Source organism: Artibeus jamaicensis, unplaced genomic scaffold (assembly GCF_021234435.1).
Source record: "Artibeus jamaicensis isolate MK-2021 breed Jamaican fruit bat unplaced genomic scaffold, CSHL_Jam_final contig_444, whole genome shotgun sequence".
Taxonomy (NCBI): domain Eukaryota; kingdom Metazoa; phylum Chordata; class Mammalia; order Chiroptera; family Phyllostomidae; genus Artibeus; species Artibeus jamaicensis.
Window position 1 is genome coordinate 6,782,353 of NW_026521831.1, and position 21,848 is coordinate 6,804,200.

A 21,848-nucleotide genomic window follows, 5' to 3' on the forward strand; every position below is an offset into this window, starting at 1 on the left:
CAGTCACTTGTCTATCTGCTGGGTGGTTCCCGGGAGAGAAGGCTGCCTCTTGTTGACCCCTGGACCACCAGCACGTGGTGCAGTGCCTGGCATGCAGGGGGTGAAACAGTTGGCAGTGAGTGATAACTCTGACCACCCCCCCCCCTGATTGTTCTGAAGCCCCTCTCGTCCCTTCCAGCTACTGACCTCTTAGGTTAGACCCGCCAACCAGCCTGAGCACGCATCGCCCAGGGGCATGTGCTCCACCCCGCCATCGGGGCCAGGGTGGATCGCCTTTATCAAGGCGCTCCTCAATCAGGAGCCTAGCAGAGAACTCATGGGGGTGGGTACAGGGTTTGGTGGAGGGCTGTGTGCAGAGGGGGAGCGGGCAGGAGCAAAGGACCCCAGCAAGTGAGTGCAGCATCCCCCTGATTGTGGCAGCAGGGCACTGCTACAGGCAAGGAGACGGGGTAGAGCTGGGGGAACCCCCCCAAAAGCTTGAGAGAATGAGGGGTCCACTACAGGAGCTGTGGGCAGAGGTAGATGGACACAGCGCTGACCGGAACCACAGCTGGGGCAGCGAGGGTGGCTCAGTCATCTACCCTGTTGTCCTGCCAGCAGCTCCCATTGGCTGAACGAACCCAGCAGGTGGGGAGAGGACAAGGGCTTGGTGATGCTGCCTATAGAGGGACCAGCCTCCCAGATGGGCGATGAGCAGGAGAGAGGAGGGTGTGCAAAGGGAGACTAAACAGCACAGGACTTGCACCCTAATCCTCACCTGGCACTTTGAAAGAAGCCTGCTATTCTTCATGGCATTAGAGACCAGGAAGGAACTTGTCCAAGATCACGCACTAGGAACGGACGGGAGAGGGAGGGGAGCTGGAATGCGGGGGCAGCTCCATCTCCAAGGTCTCCGTGCACCTTCCGTCCAGATGCTGCTGGGCTTGGGTCAGCCTGCGGAGGGCCCCGAGCACCAGCTGCGTGCAAGGCCTGCGCGTGCCTGCCCCTCCTCCCGAGGCACCCCGGGCTTGATCTCTCGGAGCCTCGCTTTCTTCTTCTTCTTCGTTGCAGCAGTCACGGTTTCTCATTCTGTGGCTGTGTTTTGATGAACATCTGCTCACCCCTGTAGCCTCGTCTAGTACCTGGCACATAGTAGGTGCTCAGCAAACACTACTAGAAATATGGGTGAATCCTACCCATTGGTCTTAGGTCCTCCAGCAGGCAGGATGACCCTACTGTCTGGGCTGTTTGGGGCGAGGTGGTGCCTGGAGAGGTGGGACATCCCCTCAGGGCTGGACTTTTGTCTCCTCCCCCTCCTTCACCTCTTCCTCTTCCTCCTCCTCTGCATCCCGCCAGTCTGTTCTCAGCGAGGGTTTGGACAGCACCTGCAGCCCACGCCCACCCTGAGCCAGGCATGGGACTGGCACCTTCCCTGCTGGCATTCAGCGAGCATTAGCTGGAGCGTCATTTGAGAGACTGGGAGACGAGGGAGGGAGTAGGAAGGGTTTTTTCTCTTTTTTTCTTTCCACTGTCTCCTTTCTTATCATTTTGAACACCTGGCCTGGTTTCTACGGACAACAGGGCTGTCTGATGGCCCCAGGTGAGGGGGCGGGGCCTGGGCCTTGGCCCATTCTCAGCCTCACAAGGACAGCTAAGCCCAGGGATTTGTCACTGCCATGGATTTACTCCTCTGTTCGTTTCACATGCCAGACAGGGCCTCGTGGGGGGCAACTGTCCAGCCTGGCCCTTCTCTTCTGAGCTGGTGCTGGGGCTCGCATGGCTGATTCCTGCCTTTGGGGCCAAGCGCACAATTCAGAATTGCTCCTGGCCTTGGGTCCAGAGAGAACAGTGACCAACAGAGCCTGGGGGACCCCCAGGAAGGCTTCAGAGATATCTTTATTTGATTTGATTTAAGAACAAATTAGAGCCCTGGCTGGTGTAGCTCAGTAGATTGAGCAAAGGGGTTGAAGCAAAGGGTCACTGGTTTGATTCCCAGTCAGGGCACGTGCCTTGGTTGCAGGCCAGGTCCCCAGTAGGGGGCGTGTGAGAGGCAACCTCACACTGATGTTTCTCTCTCCTCTCTTCCCCTCTCTCTAAAAATAAATAAATAAATAAAATCTTTAAAAAATTAGAACTTGGGGAAAGGGGAGGAAGGAGAAAGAAAACCATCTTCAAGCCCATTGTTGGGTTTTTTCCTCTCCCAGTCGTCTCAAGTTCATTTATACTTTCCCTCACTGTCACCAAAGGTCACGTGCACTAGTGCACTCTGCTCTCTGTCACCCACTTCTTGCTCCTACTTGGTTGCCTCTGTCTGTTGACATGCGGTGACCAGTTGGGTGTGCAGGGATTGAACTGCCCACGTCCTTGGAGGGGCACTGGCTCGGGGCCTCCTGTCCCCATGCCCCCACGGCGGGCTGTGCACTCACAGGCCTGCCCTGGCCAAGCCTCTTTGTGTTAATCCCTGACAGCTTCTCTCCAGTTCTCTGCAAATCCTGGCTCCTAAGACAGCTGCTGCTTTTAGTGGGGGGTGCAAGCACAGCGATCCCTACCCACCCCGCCACCGGCCTGGCAAGCCAGGGAGCAGGTGCAGCCCGAGGGTCCCCTCTGCCCCCTGAGAGTGCAGAGGGGAGAGCTGTTCTCAGGCTTTCGACCTGAAGCTATTTGAAGTCAAGGGCACAGTCTCCTAGGAAGGAAATCGATGTGCAGGACGGTAAGGCCCTGCCTGTGCCGCCCAGGGGTGGGCGTGGGGGGGTTGGGAGGCGGTTCCTCGGAGGACAGATCTGCTCTCATTACTGGTCTTTGTTTGTGTTGTTATTTTAAACTGTTCTAAGCGAGGTTATGAACTCTCCGGAGGCTTTTTAAAAATAGCATCGGTTCTGGTTTTAAAAGTAGTCCATGTCCACTGCATAAAATTTGGAAAATACCCAGAATATAAAGAAGAAAATAAAAGTCATCCCAAATGGTCCCTCCCAGAAATGACTACCATGAGCATCTCAAGATACTTTTGCTTTTTAGGGTTTTTTTCCCTGTAAGTGTGTTAAATGGTTTTTACCGTAAATACTGCAACGTACAGTCATTTGGACTTGCATTCTGGTCCCAGTGTCACTGCTAAGCAGTGACACAGGCCAAGCAGTGTCAAGCTAATGACGCGTTCTCTCCACGCCTCAATTTCTTCACCTGTACAATGGGGATGGAGGACCTTCTTCACAGGCCGGCGGTGAAGCTGAAAGACATCATATGAGCGCATGCCGAGCCCTGGCACCACGCCAGGCACTCACTAAGCGCTCAGTAAGTGCTTGTGGTCACCTTTAGTGATCTCAGTTCATCACATATATATAATTTGGGATCCTGCCTTTTCTCCTCTTGCATTTTGGCCTCAGGATTTTCCCATGCCAGACACATTGGGTGAACACCATCTGCGTGGCTGCGTAAGAATGCTCCTGAAGATTTGTTCGGCCACTGTGGCCACTCAGGTCTCCTCCAGGTTCGCGCTGCTCTTGTGATACCTCCTGCGGTGATGAACTCCTTTCACATCCACTCTCCTCCCGTTTCTGATGATCTCACGGGACCAATACTGAGATGTAAACACATCAGGTCCCAGGCTTTGGGAATGTATTTCCAGGGCTCTGGGTGGCTTGAGGCCAGGTTGGTTTTCAGGAGGTCAGTCCCTTTCCTACTCCCCAGACGCAATTGCTAGGACTAGAGCCTTCTCACCTCCACCCCCACCCCATCATCGGCATTCTGGTGGGGCTGATGCCTCTTTTCAAAGGGAATTAGTGCTGGCCATGCCTATAATTGCGAGTTTGTAAGGAGTGGAGAGGCGGTCATTCTGGCCAATGATGTTTCCAGGGAGGATGTGGGTGTCTGGGCTTTTGGCTTTTTGTGCCTGGTGTCGTCAGTGTGTACTCCCAGTCCGGGAAGGGCAGGCGCTGTAGCAGCTGTGGGACGCAGGCTTGCGTGGGCGGGAGGAAGAACCTGTCTGCAGAGCCAGCGCCAGGCCACTTGGCTCCTGTGGAACAGGTGGTTTCCAGGGTAGCCAGCCAAGCCCGGGGCAGACAGGAGCGCCACGCCTCCTGCTCAGCTCGAGAATGTTGTCATCAGTCACCAAGGACACTTCTGCAGCCCGGTTCCACTCCAGCCAGCCAAAGCCTTTTCCGAGGTGGCTCCTTTTTAAAATTGTTCTTGTTCTTTTGGAAATGGAGAATCCGACACGTGCCGGTCGGGTCAGAGCCTGGCTGTAACGGCCACTGCGGCGCCGGTGGCCTGTAGTTCAGGGCCCCAGGCGCTTTGCCGCATGTCTCCATGGGACCCCCCCCCCCCGCCAGCACGGGCGCCGCACCTCCTCTCTGGTCCTCATGTCCCTGCGTCGTTACTCCTGGGCGGCCAACACTCTCCGACCCTGTGCTGAATACCCCCCTCCATGAGCTGGTAGCATCGGAGCAAAATCAAACTGAACTGGTGCAGACAATTCCATGCCTGTTCAGCAGACACGGACACTGAGGCTCAGAGAGGTCAGCCCAGAAGGGGCAGAACCGGGTCCGTCTGTCTGTCTCCAGGCCTGTGCTTCTGACCTCCCCCCAAAAGGCGTCCTTCACACATGCCGAGTCAATCACATGGCCTGTGTGCGGACCACCAGTGGGCGTGGGGAGTTCTCTGAATGGCTGTTCGGGCAGTCAGCGCCTCGCAGCATCGTGAGGGGGTGTTCGATTCCTGTGGCCACCTGGACGAATTAGCACCGACTTGGTTTCAAACCACGGATCTCACCGTCCAGGCGGTCAGAAGTCTGATGCGGCCTCACTGCCCAGGTCCCAGCAGGGCTGCATTCTTTCAGAGGCTTCAGGAGCGAAATCCATCTCCAGGCCTTTTCCAGCTTCCAGAGGCCTCAACGCCAACAGCATCTCACCTTCTGTCTTTGACTCCACTTTCATCCGCGGCTTCTCCTCTGTTTTCTGGGCCAGGCCTCCCTCAGCCCCTTTACGAACACCCCACGGTGACATCCAGCCCACCCAGAGAATTCAGGGGAATGGCCCCATCTCAGGACCCCTACTTAATCACACCTGCAAAGTCCCTTTGCCACACAGAAGTAACATTCACGCATTCTGGGGTTAGGGTCTGGATATCTTTGGTGGGGCTACAGAACGTGACCGGGTCTCAAAGTGTGATCAGACAGAAGACCCTGGTAAACTGGGCTGACCCACAATCATGGTCAGGGCTAAGCACTCTAGTCTATCATACATGAGATGCTTGCAAACTTAGAGGGCTCTGCCGATGTCAAGGGGAAACTCTCTGTATTACAGCTATTTCTTTGCCCACAGAATATTGTCATGTGCCAGGATGCTGAGAGGTGGGGGTGGGGAGCGGTCCCCAAGGACCTAGGACGTCTTGAGGACACCCTTTGGGGCAGTGCCAGCTTGTTTGCCAGGAGCCCTTGGTCACCCAGCAGACCCTGTTCCCTGCAGATTTTACAACTACAGGAGCTGAGAAGAGCAGCCTTGGATTTGAGACAGCTTCTCTTTAATGAGAGGATTATCCAGCTTTTCCTTTTGGAGGGCTACAGTATTTCAAAGCTGTAATCCCCAAAAGACATTCCCCAGAGAGTGGAAGCTTTGCCTTAGAGTTTTTGTGTCTCAGCTGTTGGGTTTCATGGCTTCTGTGCCCGTAACCCTTTCCTCGGTGCAGGCCCAGCCCCTGCACAGTGGCATCGCTCTTGTGTTAGCTGTTACCCTGTGTCATTTCACCTGTGGGACAAGTAAATAGGTGGATTTAAGCACATTTTCTTCTGGGTGATACTCAGAGGTGGTCAGCATATGTTTTACTTTCTGTAAATGCATCTGAGCAGTTTTTAGCTGCACCAACTTCCACCCCTGCCCGCGACATGGGAGAAGAGCTCAGGCTTCTCTCCATGTGCCTTGGGACCCTGACGCTCGGAATCTGTCACCCAGCAGAACCCTACGCTCCAGCTGCTCTCCTTTCAGCTGTTCAAGCATTCCTGCTCTCTCTTGCCTCTAAGCTTTTACATTGACTGTTCCCTCCACCTAGAACACTGTTCTCTCTCCAGCCCGGCCATCTCACTCTGGTTAATTCCTCCTTCAAGAAGCCACCTTTGATTCCCCAACTTCATTGGGTGCCCTCCTTGGGCTCCTTTGTCCCCTGGACCAGCAGGATTGTAGCTATTGCCGCTCTGGGTCACAGCTGCCCATATAAGTCCTCTAAGCCCGGGAGCCTTGGGTGAGTAAGGTCCTGCTTTTAAAGACTGGGTTTCTGTGGTGGACACTGCTGTGGTGTTGAACTTGCTCAGGGCTTAGAGGCAGAGGCTTGTGTCTTCTTCCAGGCCCCGCTGTTAAACAAGTCACTGCCTTTCTGAGTTTGTTTTGTCTGCTGCAAATTGGCATCAAACTTGCCCTGAGTCACAGTGTCATTGAAAGGCCCCGTGAGCTAATGGACAGGAAACGCTTTTGTAAACTGGTGGTTGTCCATGGGTTGATTGGGAAGGGAAAATGCAGAGAGCCGGCAAGGACCCCCTCTGTCCTCCAGATGCACAGGGGCATCTAGAGAGGCTGGTGACCTGGGATGTAAGGCACGGCCTGCAGGATCCCGTGGGAGACCCAGAACCCCAGGATTTCTCTGGATGCTCTGCTGTTGTCTGAGCTTCCTGAAAATCTCACGATGCTGAGCTGTTGAACCGGCGGCTCTCAAACCGAAGTTCTTGGGCCAGCAGTCTCAGCATCCCCTGGGAGCTTGATGGACGGGCAGGTTCTCGGGCCCTACCCCGACCTCTGCATCAGGCACTCTGGGCATGGGGCCCAGCAGTCTGCGCGCGCACCAGCCCCCCGCGCCCACCCATCTGAGCCGTGTTTGACAACCCACGTGCTCCATGTGCTCCAGGAAGGGCTCCTCACCGCTTCTCTCTCCTTCTCTGAGTCAGTGATAAGTGTGAATCCCGCTGCTGCTCGGGGATGCACCCAGCACCCTGGGGACGTCCAGGCCTCACACCCACAAGGAGGAGGGCAGACAGGCTGAGACAGGCCCAGCGCACCTGGCCCCCTGGTTTGTGCCGTGCACTCAGTTTCCATGGAGCCTGACGGAGGGTTTGTGGGTGGAGAGGTGTTGGTTTACTTGTGTAGATGCAGACCTAGGTGCTCAAGTCCATGGGCTTTTCTCCTGGTCTGCAGAGTCAGCCATCGGAACCACTGCTCCTGCTTCGGCAGATTCATGGAAAGCCATATAGGCGGGAAGGGCTGGGGTCCCAGAAAGGGCAAGAGAAGCAAAGCTCAATAGTCCCGGGGACCACGACCTGGGAGGCAGCTTAGGGAAGGCCACTTGGCCTTTTTTCTCGTGAGCCGTTCACCTTCCTTTCAAATCATACATGCGCCTTTCATGGCGGGAGGCTGTCTGTCTGAAAACTTGCCCGCACACTTTCTGTGGGGTCGTGTGGCAAGCAGAGGCCGGCACGAGGCTGGTGATGAGTGAGACCCTAATGACCCCCAAAGATGTGCCTGATCTCTGGGCCTCTGAACTTGCTGTTCCCCTCTTCCCAGGGGACAGTGTCTTCCTCTTTCAGGTGCTCCGTCTTCACCTGTTTAACTCCTGTGTGTTTCAGTTTGTTACTTTTTATTTGGAAGAATGGCATTTTTATTTGGGGGGGAGACTTTTTTTTAACTAAAGTGCATAAAATTAGCGACTTTCATTTGCAAAATTCAGCAGCCTTTAGTATGTTCACAGTCCAATCACCACCTCGGTTTCGCTCCAGCAAGTTTCCGTCAGCCCCGAGAGGAGAACCCCATCGGCAGTGTCTGCCCGTCACCCCCTGCTCCTGGCAGCCACTAGTCTACTCTCTGTCTCTGTGGATTTTCCTGTTCTGGGTAGTTCGTGTGAGCGGAATCATACGGTATATGTCGCCTTTCGTGCCTGGCTTTTTCCATTTTGCATAATATTGTCCAGGTGCGTCCATGTTGGGGCCAGTGTCAGCTCGTCATTCATGCTCGCGGGTGAATGGTTTTCCGTGGTGTGTGTGTGACATCTCCCCCTTCCATTCTCCCACCTTGTTATCTGGGACTTAACTATTTTAACGTGGACTTCAGCCGTTGGGCCAATTCATTCACAAATGCTTTAATATGTTTCTTTAGAGACAAGGACTCTTTACAAAGCATGGCCACAGCACCTCCTCTCCTTCTCCCCCTCCTCATCCCCACAGATCAGTGATCTCGTGCAGACTTTGCCTTGTGGTCTCACGTGGAGCAATTGTTAGTGGCTGCCTGGAGTGCTCAGAGCAGAAGGATGTTAAGGGCAGATCTGGGATCTGTGGGAAGAATGTGGGGGTTGATTAGTGATGCCTGCCATGGGCGTAGGAAGAGGGTGTGGCCGTACCATGGAGCCTATACCTTCACCGCATGTCCCCAGAGGTTCTCTCTGCCTTTATTGCAGGAATCCAGTCTCCTGCCCACTCTCCCTGACATTTCACCCTCCCGCCCAAGATCTTGCCCTTTTTAATACCCAGCTGAAATATCCAATGTTCTGAAAGATCTTCTTGAATCCTCCAACCATAATTAAACTCTGCCTCTATTGGACTTTGTGGGTCCTGTCCTGTGTCTCCAGAAAAGGAAGGCACGTTCTACAATTCACTCAGGGTTTTCCAAGCACCGTGTTAACAGCACAAAAGGAGTTACACTGTTTCCCCAGAAGCCCCAGCACTCAGACGTGGGCCAGCACTCAAGTTCTCATTCACATTCTCTCTCTCTCTCTCTCTCTCTCTCACACACACACACACACACACACACACACACACACACACACACACACACTTCATTTCCCGGAGAGAATTCAGTGACTTAAAGAAGTGATTCTAATGGGTATAGTTTCAGGTACCAGTCAAGGATGGGTGGTTTGGGTTTAATTTTTACCCTGTTCAGAATCAAAGTCGGAAAGCTGGGGCATCGTGCGAAGCAGCCCCGGAGCTGGAGCCCGAGCCCCTCCCCTCCTGCCAGCCCTGCACCTGCGGTCAGAATGCGGGCTAGTCCTGCTGTGGCCAGGGCTTGAAGCCGCAGAGAAACAGTGAGGTTGGAGAAGCCGCCACTGCTCTGCCCTTCAGGACCCGTTCTAGCATTTTGTGTGGCTGACTGCCCCGATCAGGAGGAATGTAAAAAATTCCAGGGCCAAGGCAGGAAAGGCCTAGGAACTCAGGTCTCCCGACACTGCTACTGTGGGATCCTCCCCCGCCACCAGATCCCCTGGGCCGCTGGACTCAGCTGCCCCTGGAAGCCCACCCCACCCCCGACCTCACTCCCCACTGCCTCAGGGTCACCTCTGAATAAATCATCAGGTCTTTCCCCAGATGCGACCCTTCCCACCCCGCCCCCAGCTCCTGCTCTTGTCTGGACTGACGCAGCTTCCTAATGGGCTTCTTAACCTGCACCCGCCCGCCATTGCAGCCTTTTCGCCTTATGCCTCCAGAGTTACATTCTTAAAAATTAAGTCTGCTTTGGCTGTTGTCCACGGTGCTCTAGAAATCCAAGTCTCAGTGGAAGAAAAGCCATTTAAGATCTGGCATCCGCCTTCTGCCTGTCCTCTGCTCCTGCCAAACCAAACTGCTCATGCTTTTTGTACAAGCTATGCCCTGGACATTCTCCTCTCTAGCAGCCAGCCTGGTGAACTCCTATTCATCCTTCAAAACCCAGTTTACATGTTCTTGCCTCATGCAGCTGATGCTCTGAGGAAAATGACTAACTATGGTCAGGGATACACAACCAAGTTCAGAAGGCATGGCCCACAGCAGATGAAGGCGGAACAGTCAGTTCTCTGGAAAATTGGGAATAGTGGAACACATACCCACCTCTCTCTCTCTCTCTCTCTCTCATCTGCTTGTGTTGGAGTAGCCCATCTCTGTGCAAGAAAACAGCATGTTGTCACAAAGGATTATCAGAGGTTTCCTAAAACTTGCTTCTAAATTTCCATATGGGAATAGAAAGATTTCAGCAGAAAATGGAATCAAATGGAATCATGGTGATTTTAGGTCAAGAAATGCTGTCATAGCAGAGTACGAGAAATTTCAGCAATGCTTCCCGCGGTGGACTTGATTCTGGCCCTGTGTGCTGATAGACTACAGGTTTATGAGCTTGACTTTCTGCCACCTGTACTTCCAGGGTCCTGACGGAGCCTCTCTGGACAGGGAGACCACTTGCCTTCACAAGGCTGAGGGTCTCCTGTCTCCACTGGTCTCCTGTGGGAGCTGTAGCGTCAGACTGAGCCAGAGCACTGCATGTCCTTCAAAGCTCAGTGCTCAAAGCTCCTTCAAAGCTCAAAGCTTATTGCCTCAGGGCGCCTTCCTCAGTTCCTCCCAGCTGAGGGCTTCGGAGTTTGCCGCTCCTGGAGATTGTAACACGGGCTTATTCTCTTTTAGCCCACGAGCTCCCAGACAGCAGGGCGAGGCACTTCCATCCTGTGGTTTCCTGCGTCTGCCACAGTGCTGGGCACAGAGGCAGTGCTCCCAGTTTGTTGAGTGAAGGAATGAATAAGCAATCACTTGTTGATTGATCGTTCTGGATTTGGGGGAGACCTGCCAGACTGTCCCCCAGCCTGATTCTCTGTGATTTGTCCTCACCTCCCCATTTTATTTTGTCACTTTCTGCGTCTACTCTGTTACTCCTTTCTCTACCGCTGGCCCAACCTGCCCAACCCAAGTGCCTGCCACTTTCTGTTTAGACATCGGATCGGAGTGAGATGACAGAGATGTCCATCAAACGGGCTTTGGTTCTCTAACACCAGCTGTGCAGCTTGGAACAGCGGTCCTGAGTGGAGTGCCGTTCCTTGGTGTGACTCAGATGGGTTGGGGTGGGGTACGAACTCGCCCCTCCTCAGCTCCCGACCCGCTTGAAGAGCCAGAATGTAGATTCCTCCGAAGTCTGGCGTCTGAGCTTGGTCCTTCTTCCTTGGCCTGGCCCAGGTCCCGGTCTGTAAGATGCTCTGGTGGCCTTGAACTGGGGCAAAGTTCCTGGGTACTTGGCGAAGGCTTCTTGGCACAAACTTCATTTTATTCTGAGAGCACCTTCTGGTGGCCCGTCCGAGAGACTAGCCCCTGGTCCAGGCCTTGCTCAGCGGGGAAGATAACCAAGGGTCCCAGTGGCAGGGGCCTCAGCATGGTGGCAGGCACCTCCCTCCTTGTGTCCCCATATTCATGGCCCCTGTAAGTCCCCATTCAGGACAGATTCCCTCAGTCACTTCTGTCTGCCAGGAGGGGGCATGAAAATGATCCCCAAAGTTTTTTCTTAGCGCTACTGTATATTTCAATCTCTATTAATTAAAAACCAACGTGGAATATTTCAGGCATTCCCCAAAGTAGAGAGAACAGGACAGTGGTGACCCTGTGCTCTCCGCAGCCATGGCAGAGGTGGAGCTAAAACTGGGTGGCAGTTAAAATGCCCACTGATTTCTTGCTCCTGGATGCCATGTAGCCCTGAGATTTTGTCAGCATGGCTCGTGCCATGCGGCATCTGATGGGGGATGAAGAAAGAAAGCAGACGTGTTTCCAAGCAGAGCCGTGGAAGGAAAGGCCAGTGGAGGGAGGGCAGGCTGTGAGTGCGCAGCGATCCGATGGCTAACGTTTGCACGGGGTTGGAGGTTGGAACAAATAAAAGCAGCAGGACCTGGCTGGTGTAGCTCAGTGGGTTGAGCATGGGCCTGCCAACCAAAGGATCACAGTTCGATTCCCAGTCAGGGCACATGCCTGGGTTGCAGGCCAGTTCCCAGCAGGGGACACATGAGAAGCAACCATACATTGATATTTCTCTTCTTCTCTCCTTCCCTTCCCTTCTAAAGATAATTAAAATCTAAAAAATAAATAAATACATTTTTTTAAAAAAGCAACTGGAACAGGGACTGGACAGCGAATGTGGGAAAGAAACTTGCCAATTGTCGGGGAAATATAAGGACTGCAGTAAAGGGTGGCGTGAGAGTGATGTGTAAGCCAGAGCCCAAATCTGCAACCGAGGAGGTGAAAGGGTAAGGCTCTCCCTTGCCTCTCACTGCTGCACACAGGCCCGGGGGACAGGAAGTGAACGACTCCCAGACCACGTGGGTCAAGGGTCCCTGCGCTTTTTAACTACCAGAGGGGGTGAGGGCTCAGACTGGGACGGCAGGCGCGGTGGCCCGGCAGGTGTGAGAGGCTAAGTGCAGGCTTGACTGGGTGGGCGGAGGCCCGGCGGGGGTTCCTGAGGAGTGTAGACAGTTTTATTACAGGACCAGCTGGGGCAAAGGTGAGAGAACTCAGCAGCTTGTGGATGTTATTACCATTGTTATTGCCCTAAGGTGTGTGGACAGAGTAGAAACCGGGTAGGTGAAGGCAGAGGCAGTGTTTATAGAACCACAAATCGAATCCACATTCACGAGTATCTGCTCGTTCTGCACCTCCCCTAGTGGGAGGCTAAGCCAGTCAAGGTTGTTAAATTCCCTGCGATGCCGCCAGGAGCCCAGGGAGGGCAGAAGAAGCGTGACTCTTACTGACCCATCACAAATAGGAGAAAGAAAGAGCAGAAGCACAGGCAGGGAGATCAGAAGGAGCATGGTCGGAAGTGACGCACCTCTCCCCACCCCATTCCACTGGGCAGCACTCTGTTACATGACACCACCCAGATGCAGGGGCCGGGTCCTGCAGTCACTTCTCAGGAGCATCTAAGCCCTAGTGGGGACCGTGAAACTGGTGGCAGGCCGCCAGGCTTGGGGATGCAGGAGGGGAGCCTGCTGGGACACAGAGTGGCAGAGCCAGTTGGCCACAGTGAGACGGCCTCCTGATTACCCACTGGGACCGGGGACATCACGCCCTTTAATGAGCTGAAAGGCGGAACGTGAACACAAAGCTCTGTAACATCGATCAGTTCTGACTAGGCTCAGGCCATCTGACCACCTGCCGGTAGATCTGTCAGTCGGAGGGAAAGCGTATTTGTACACAAACCCCTATAAACGACCTGGTGCAAGGACTATAGCGCTTCTCGCTTATCCCCACTCTGTTCTGATGTAGAACCGAGGCCTAGAGGTGGCTGCCTCACGTGAGGCTCCGTTGTCTCATGTCTCCGTATCGGCGGCAGCTTCTCCCGCAGCCCATGCGTGAGACGGCTTTCACCAGGTGATGGCGGCTGGGTGCTTGCAGCTGCCGCCGAGAGGGTTGTGTTGTGCGGCTGTTGCTAGAGAGAAAATCTGATTACCTTCGGACTCAAATTCATTAAGTCAGAATGTTCTGTTTCCTGAGGGTTGGACAATGTCACAGCCGGGCCCTTCCTCCTCTTGCCTCCTTCAGGCTGCTGGGAGGTGAATGATCAGCATGAAAAGGGTGCCTTGCTCCCTCGGCGCCCAGCCCGCTGCTGGGGACACGACTCCCTGGGCCATTGGAATGGGACACTGATCCAGTAGGAGCAGTGGCCGATTGCTGCAGACAGGAAATCCGACTCACAGGTCGCGCCTTCCTCCTCCCCTTCCCTGCACTTACACGTGCCACCGCTCACACCTGTGTGTGTGTGTGAGTCGGGGTGCTGCAGAGACCCAGAACCAACACAGTTTGTGTTTAGAGATGTTCATTTTGGGGCATTGGCTCGCTCAGTTATGGAGTCTGGCAAGTCCAAAATCTGAAGAGTAGGGCATTGGGCTGGAGGTGCAGTTCAAGTGCACAGGCTGTCTGCTGGTGGAACCTCTCTGTGCTCGAGGGAGCTCAGTGTTTGTTTTATTTGGACCATCCACTGATGGGATGAGGCCCACACACGTTTTGGAGGGCAGTCTGCTTTATTCAGAATTCACTGATTGCAATGTTAATCTCATCCAAAAAAACCCTCCCTTCTTAGAAACATCCAGACTAACGCTGGACTAAGGGCCTGGGTGCACGGCCTAGTGAAGTCAACGCACAGAACTAACTCTCCGACCGCGTTTGTCCCAGACGTGCTCACAGCAGCAGCGGGCTGCCCTGTGCAGCGCCGTGATGCTGGGAGGCCGGGCTGTGATTCTTTCCTCCTGAATCCCCAGGAATCAAATTTCAACCTCTCTGAGCCTCCACGGCCTTGTTAAAATACCAGCCATTTATTGAGCCCCTTCTGTGACTGAGCCTGGTAGATCCGTGATCCTCTCCAAGTTAGACACAGGGCATTTTAAGGGACTGTCCCAGGGTTGTACAGCTGCAGAGTGGAGGAGGCATGCACAGAATTGAGGTCGCAGCCTTCCCTCCGCTGCACACCGGGCTGGGGTGAGGGTTTAGTAAGATGGGGTGCAGGTGCATTGAACGCTAAGGGCCAGGCTGGCAGTGGCCTGGCTGGGGCCCCACTGGGAATGGTGGTGTGTGATCCGACTTACAGAATCTGAGGCCATAATGATGTGGTGACAATGACAGTGACAGCCAGCACTTCCTGGGCCTTTGCTGTGCTGGCCATTTGTTAAACCTCTTCATAGGCACTAAGTTATTCGATCGTCACTGCAATCCCAGGAGGTGGGAGTGGCCCGTACCCCCACTTTCCAGGAAGCTGAGGATCAGCTTCTGTGACGGTCCCCAAGGTCTCATCTCCCCCTGGCGCCCCCACCTCATCACATGTGCCTGTAAATGATGGAGAGCCTGTCTGTCTCAGGCAGGTTGGGCGGCCCTAGCAAAGCACCATGGACTGAGTGGCTTATAAACAACAGCAATATATTTCTCATTATTCCGAAGACTGCAAGGCCAAGTTCAAGGCTTCAGCAGGTTTGGTGTCTGGTGAGGACCCAAGCCTGGTTCACTGACAGCTTCTCCTCCCAGTGTCCTCACTAGGTAGCTCTCTGGGGTCCCTTTAATAAGGGCACTGATCCTGTTTGTGAGGACCCCACCGTCTCTGCCTCGTCACCTCCCAAAGGCCAAGCCTCCTGACACCATCACATGAGGGTTAGGTTTCAACCTATGCATTCAGGGGCGATGCAAACATTTCACCCACAGCACTGTCCCCTCTCATCCAACTCAAAGATCCAGCTGTTCTAAATGTGTATCCACTGGCCCACTAAGTGTTACGGCTTCACAGCTGGAATTCTGCATTTGAGGGGGAGTGAGCAGATCCTTCAAGCTCCTTCTCCTGGGCCACCTGAGACCATTTCCCTGGCTGCTCTGTTCTCTCTCCAGTATCAGAGCCACCCAGGTCTGCTAGGTTCCTATCCCTGATGAGCCACATGTCCACCAGGCAATGGGTTCCGCCACCGCAGACCAAGCCCAGAGTGACGTGCTCTGCGTGTAGTTAAGAGCTGGACTCTCCAACCCAGGCCCGTCTTTCCATTGCGCCACCCAGGGGGACAAGCTGTGTGACCCGCAGCATGTTCTCTGTGTCCTCACACCGGCCGGCCTCATCAGGCAAATGGGGGAAAGAACAGCCCGTACCTCAGACTTAGTAAGATTCGATAAGATAAATCTCTGAAGCACAAGCCAGTACCCCGGTGCCTGCCTGGCACACAGCAAGCACTCAGGAAATAGTCTCCTCTGGTTGGGGGGAGGGGGCCAGGGAGCGGGGATTGAGCAAAAAAGAAAATAGAGAGACAAGAACTCACAGGCACAGACAGTGGTGTGGTGGTGGCTGGGGGGGGGGGTGGTGAGTGGAGGTGGGAGAGGGTGTGGGGGGTAAATGCTGATGGAAAAAATAAAATTAATGTAAAATGAAAATGTTCATAAAAAAGAAATAATCTCTGTTTTCAATAGGCATTTCATGAATGCCAGGCGATACCTTGTGCTGACTCCCCACTTGCTCTGGATTGTTTTTCAGGGCGCCCCTCGCAGAGCTGCCCCCCCTTCCCCCAGCCCCTGGAGTGTATTTGTTTGTCTTGTGTGGGGGCGCAGGGGTTGCTCTTCTGGGAGCAGAACAGCTGGGAAAACCTAGTGTTCAGTAGCCAGGCCAGAATCTGGGTCAGCCCTGGGGCGGGGACAGGGCTCCGAGAAAACACCAACTCCAACAGTGTCCCCGGAGCCCGGTGTGCAGAATGGCTCTGATGCTTTTCAACAAGTGATGACACTTGAAGCTGACACTCCACACCACATGGGGAGACACAGGGAGTGTTCAGAGCCACGTCCCGGGACGTGTGGGAATGCAGACGCAGGCCCTGGCCCAGCTGCAGTCAGTGCCTGTCACCCGGGCTTCCCACGTGGGCTGTCCCGAGCCCACCGGAGCCCAGCTGCCCAGAGGAGCCGGGATTCCCAGGGAAGCGCCTGGGAGAGGCGGCTGCGTGCGGGTTTTCAGGGCTCCTTCCTTCTCAGAGCGAGAGGGTGGGTGCCCTCCGAGGCTGGCGTGGCGCGAGGATGGGGGTGACTCCCAGGTTCTTGCTGCAGCTGGAAGATGGGCTGTGGGGACCCCAGTGCCATCTGAGGCACACAGTGGGGGTGGGGGGAGGAGCCAGGGCACCTGGGTGGCTGCTCAGGATGGCCCGGGTTGGAGAGCCCCTGCGCCCAACGCCCAGCGGCAGCTGTGTGCTCTGTGAGGCACCCGGGACCTTGGTGACTCTCCACCTTTTGAGTGTGAATAGAGGGGCCGTCAGCGACAGTCAGTTCTCGTTATTTACGGATTCCCTATTTGCTGTTCATCTACTTGCCGGAATTAGTTGCAGCCCCCCTAAAATGATTGGGGTGCTTTCACGGCCCGTCGCAGATGTGCACAGAGTGGTAAATAGTTTGAGTCATCAAGCGCATGTGTTCCCAGCTGAGTGGGGACAAAGTGGCCATCTGGCTTCTTGTGTCAGCTCTCACACTGTGAACAAGTGTCCGCTTTGCGGTTCGTTCGGGCCACGTTGGTGGCGGTTTTGTGCCTCTCGGTGGCGAGCTCGCAGTTTAGGTTGGCCTCCACCCACAGTGCCGAGGCACCGGACGCTACAAGGCGCCTTTCGCAGGAAACACCCACGTGGGGTAAGCTTTGTGGAGGCGCGAGTCACAGCACTGTGGCCATGAGCTCACTGTCAGTCAGCAGTATATACACAGTAAGGTCTCTTCAAATGAATCACACGTGAAACAAGACACGTATTGACTGGCTGACAGAAAGGTCCAGGGACTCACGGGAACCTAACCCCATTTCACCTAGGATACGTCAGTATTTGCTCATTGGGCGTTCGTGGTGACCTTCTAGAATAACAAGAAGCAGCTCCGTCGCCTTCGGTCAATAGGGATAAATTGGGTCATGTAGTCACTCAACGCCTGACTCAAAGCCGCCACCTCTAGGAAGCCTCCCAGGGTCTCTCCAGTCTCTAATGGCCTTTCCCCTACCCCGTCTCGCCCCACAGTGTGTACACTGTGTACCATTATTTGACACATGATGTAGACCGCAAGTTATGGGTCGTTTTTTCCCAGATGCTTATCTTATTGAGTGACAATGCGATGAGCCCCTTGAAGGCTGGTAATATGGCTGATTCTCTGAACTCTACTTACAGTAGGAAATATAGTAAGCGCGTGGTTCTTTCCACAAACACGTGACTCATTAATTTGACTTGTGTGTTGGATACATTCTCTTAATGAACAAAGAGACATCAGACTGGATGAATAAGAGAGTGATGTACCCACTGAATGCCAAGCACCCACGGGAGGCAGTGAAGCCGGGACACTGGGCAAGTCATTTTACACAGAATCTTGGGTGGCGAGAACTAGGGGGCAGAGAGGGGACGCCTCCCCCTCCTTAGGATGGGCAGGGCAGGCATCCAGGGGAACTTGACAGCAGACAGAGAGGTGGGGGAACCGTGTTCCGGGCAGCTGGAACAGCATATGCGAAGGCCTGGAGGCACGGTGAGTGGAGAGTGGGCCAGTTAGGGAGGAACAAAGATGGGCAGCAGCCAAGGGCATTGCAGTCTGGGGTGGCAGTAGGGAGAGGAAAGGAAGGCGCAGCAGGATGATGGGTGGGTGCAGGCCCCAGGGCCCGTGTGTTTGGGTTACAAAGAGGGATTGGACCACTCATGGTTTGTGGTCGGACAGGGCATTTGTCCGTGACTAGCTCGACAATCACACACATTGGGAGGAGCTCCCCCACCACCCTGTGCTGGCCAGTGAGCAGGCTCAAAGGGGCAAGACAGCCTGAGGTCCTCGGAGGTCACACCCAGACCTGAGACCTCAGAAGTAACTCCTTTCCCAGCCCCAGTGGCCAGGGACAAAAGCAGGATCCCCAGCACCGAGATCAGTTTTTCTGGCCTGCTCCCAGCAGCTCTGTGGGAACCTCGGCCTTTTGTTTCCTCCCAAATGTTTCTGGAAACCCCAGGAGGGCCGGGCGGCGGAGGGGGGGGGGGTGTCCTCCTGTGTCCTTGTTAAGGGTGCGTTCTGGCACCGCCAGGCTTGTCTGTGAGGCACTTCCTCTCTGCTCTTGCACCTCAGGGCAATCTGGTGTTGGGGGGTTGGGGAGTCGCAGGACGGCCAGGGTCCAGCCAGCATGTGTGCTCTCCAGGTTTGTCACTGGAGCCACCCCGCCCTGCCCCTGCCCACAGAAGGCACTGGCCGGCTGGCTCCCTCTCCTCTCCCAACCCCGTGAGCGGGCCCGCCGTTGCTGCCGATGCCTGATTGCATACACACACCGTACCAACACACCAACACACACCACACACAGCACACACACTGCACACATATGCACACGAACACCCAAATACTCCCTTATCCAAGTACCCACACACAACACAAATACATACCACATAAATGCACACACACACCTCACACATACTGCACACATGCATGTCACACATAAGCATCTACATACAACACACATGCATCACTACTTACCCAGCACATCCAAGTACACTCTGCATACACACAAATACACACCACATGCACCTACATGCCACAGACCACAAACATGTGCACACTACATACACACACATAGAACACACTCACGCATACACAAACACACCCCCGGAACAAATGCCACACAAACACTTATAGACACAAACACATACCACACACAGACACCCACATACCACACAGTACCACACACGTCACAGAGACTTTTCCCTTGCACACACCCAGAGGTGTGTTGAAGACAGAGACTTGGAGGTCAAGCTCTGGTTCTGAAACTGTAGCAGCGAGGCGGCAGGCAGGCGCACTTCCTTACTGGTGAGGTGGTGATGATGTTGCCTGCCTGTCGGGACTCTTGGTGGCGAATGACAGAAACCTAAGCAGAGGTCCCTGAGCACCCGTGGGGTTAGGTCCGCTCTGGGTTTCTGGGAAGAGGCACTGAGCCCCAGGGGCAGAGGAAACCGGGACTGAAGCGTCCTTGCCTGTGTCCTTGCTCTGCGTTCCGTCTGCTTCTCTCCTTCCCGAGACCGACTTTCTCCACTGAGTGGGAAGTGAAGCCGCCGTGAGCCCTCCAGTTCCAGTGACAGCCTCGGTCACAGGAGAGAGGCATCCCCCCTGGTCTCTGTGGTCCCCAGTCCAAAGCGCCCAGGGAAGAAGCTCGTTGGCTCAGCCGGGGCCTCCCACCCTCTCAGCCAGTCTGACTGTTGACCGTGACCGGGATGGGTTCTGAGATGTGGCAGGGGCATGGCCTGGGATGTGGGGTCTTGTCGGAGCACGGTACCTGCAACCCCTCCCAGCCAGCGTGGCAGGGGCAGGGGAGCAAGGAGTCCATCTCCCAAAGAGGGAGTTTGCCCACCGTTGCAAGAATTAAACCAGATAGTATTCTGAGTGCTCTTAGCCAGAAACGTGAGCCCTTCCCTCCCCTACCCACCCCCTACATAATGCAAGTTAATTGGAAGAGATTAATATGAATTAATGAGGTGCAGTGAAAGTATTTTAAACACCAAGCACATAGACATTCCATTAACAAAATATTTTGCATGGCTGCTGCTGGGTCTTTGGCACAGCAGAGACACTTTCATTTCCAGTTGGCACCCTTCACATCCGAGAGAACGACTTCCAGCCCATTATTCGTAGGGGGTAAGGCGGGAACACGAATGAAAACAGTAACCAGCCGTCCCTCGTCTGGACGCCACTGGCAGCAGGGACTCGACGAAGTTTCACTGGATGAAGAAAGTGCAGTATAAACCATCTGTTTTACTGTTGCCTTTGCCCACGGGGGGCTTCTCGGCTCTAACTTGTTTAATCTGCAGCCCAGGGCGAAAGAGCCTGTGTTCTAAGGTGAGGAATCCATGTGAACAATGGCCCTGTCATGTTTTTGGTCCAAAGGAACCCCTTGGGTGGCGTTCAAGGCTCTGTCACCCTGAGTGCCGAGCGCCCCTCCTTGTCAAGGAGCTTGGACTTAACACATCTCAGTGAATATACTGTTCATTAGCCACCCTGCAGCCTTCTCTGTCACCATCCCTTTGCGTGCGGTGCCCTGTCCCCCTCCCCTGTCTGCGGCTGTCCCACAGGTCTGCAAGAGCCTGCTCCAACTCCACCCCCCACCCGGAAAGTTCTGAGGCCTGTGGCCCTGTCCTGCTACCCAGTTTCCTGTGTCTCTTTGCCCCACAGGTGCGGCCTGGGACCCTGTATTTGGCAGTTGCTCCCCCAACCCCCTTACCAGCACCAGTGCACCGTACATGCCCAGTGCGTTGCTGAGTTTCACGTTTAAATGAATAAATTAAGGGACTTGGAGCCAGGAGCCACCTGGTCTTCTGTGTGGTCACTTAAGAGTCTTCAGTGAGCCTTTAAGAGGTGGTCGGGAAGGGAGGTGTGGGGCCCCCGGGACACGGTGCGCAGGCACATGGGCACTGCAGGTGGGATGAACTAGGAGCCGGCCTCCTCACCGGGAGGAAACGCCGTTCATAAAGAAGCATTTTCTGAGACTTAGGCTCTAATTATCTGTTGAGTCACAAAGCCGCGGTTGCGATTTCCTCAGGCGAGATTCACTGTTGCTGACAAAACAGCAGAGTTCCTTCCCATGAAACATTCATGAGGCCAGTGGGTTTGTGGCGCTTTGTGAACAGAACTGGCTTTAACATGAGCGCCTCGGAGCCCTTCCCGACCCAGGGCAGAGGAGTGAGTGGTGGGGACTCCTTGAGGATGGCCATGTACGGCCCCTCCTATTAACTGCAGCCCACCCCAGTGGGTGAGAACCTGGGTCTTGGAGCCTGATGACCGGGGCTCAAGTTCTGTTCCCTTCTGGCTGTGTGACTGTGGGCAAATTAATCAACCTCTCTGTGCCCAGCTTCCTCGTTTGTAAAATGGGGGGATAATAGTATCTGCCCCTTAGGGTTAAGAGAGCGAAAGAGCTCATTCAAGTGAAGTGCTCAGAGTAGGACAGCCCATTCTCCTGTGACCCGACATCCGTGCTCCGGAAGCCGCCACACTAACACAGAAGCGGGAGGAGAGGAACAGTGAGTCCCGGCTGCCGGAGCAAACCGCCGCGGGCCTGGGCCTTAGAGAGCAGGGGTGTGCTTCTCACGGTTCTGGAGGCTGGATGCCCGAGGTTGAAGTGCCGGCAGGTCCTGGGCTCGCAGGTGGCCGCCTTCTCTCGGCGTCCTCACGCACTCTTCCTCACACAGTCTTCCTCTCCGCACACTCCTCTGCTGTCGTTCTGTCTCCAAATTTCCTCTTGTAAGGAGAGCAGTGAGACCGGATCAGGGGCCGCCATCGCGGCCTCTTTTTAGCTTAGTCTCCTCTTTTGAGGACCCTGTTTCCAGTGTTGCCTTCTGATGAACTTGGGGTCAGGGCTTCAACGTAGGAGTTTGATGGGAGACACAGCCAGCCGAAGCAAGGGGTGACATTGGATGTGGGTGGTGTGGCTCTGGCACAGGCAGCGACCCAGGGGAGCCAGTAGGTGTTTGAGGGGCCCATGCAGAAGTGTGTGTGTGTGTGTGTTTGTGTAGTCTACGTGGCTCTGTTCTCTGGTTCGCTGAGCGTACACGTCTAGAGTTTCTCGAAGCAGAAACGGTGCATCAGCAAATTCAAACTCGGCATCATGCTGAAACTGTTCCCCAGAATATCGATTGTGCTG

The 21,848-nt window shown here is 54.7% G+C and overlaps 1 protein-coding gene across 3 annotated transcripts in view; it reads left to right on the forward strand.

Annotated features, from left to right (window-relative positions):
• Positions 1-21,848, forward strand: part of CLMN (calmin) — a 93,304-nt gene that overhangs the window by 22,241 nt on the left and 49,215 nt on the right. Inside the window, exon 1 of one of the 3 annotated variants that reach the window (XM_037130183.2) lies at positions 2,518-2,689. The exons of the other annotated variants lie outside the window; for them this stretch is intronic. The gene's annotated coding sequence lies outside the window, so the exon portion shown is untranslated. Of the gene's footprint in view, positions 1-2,517; positions 2,690-21,848 lie in introns of those variants that run through there. 3 annotated transcript variants of the gene reach the window in all.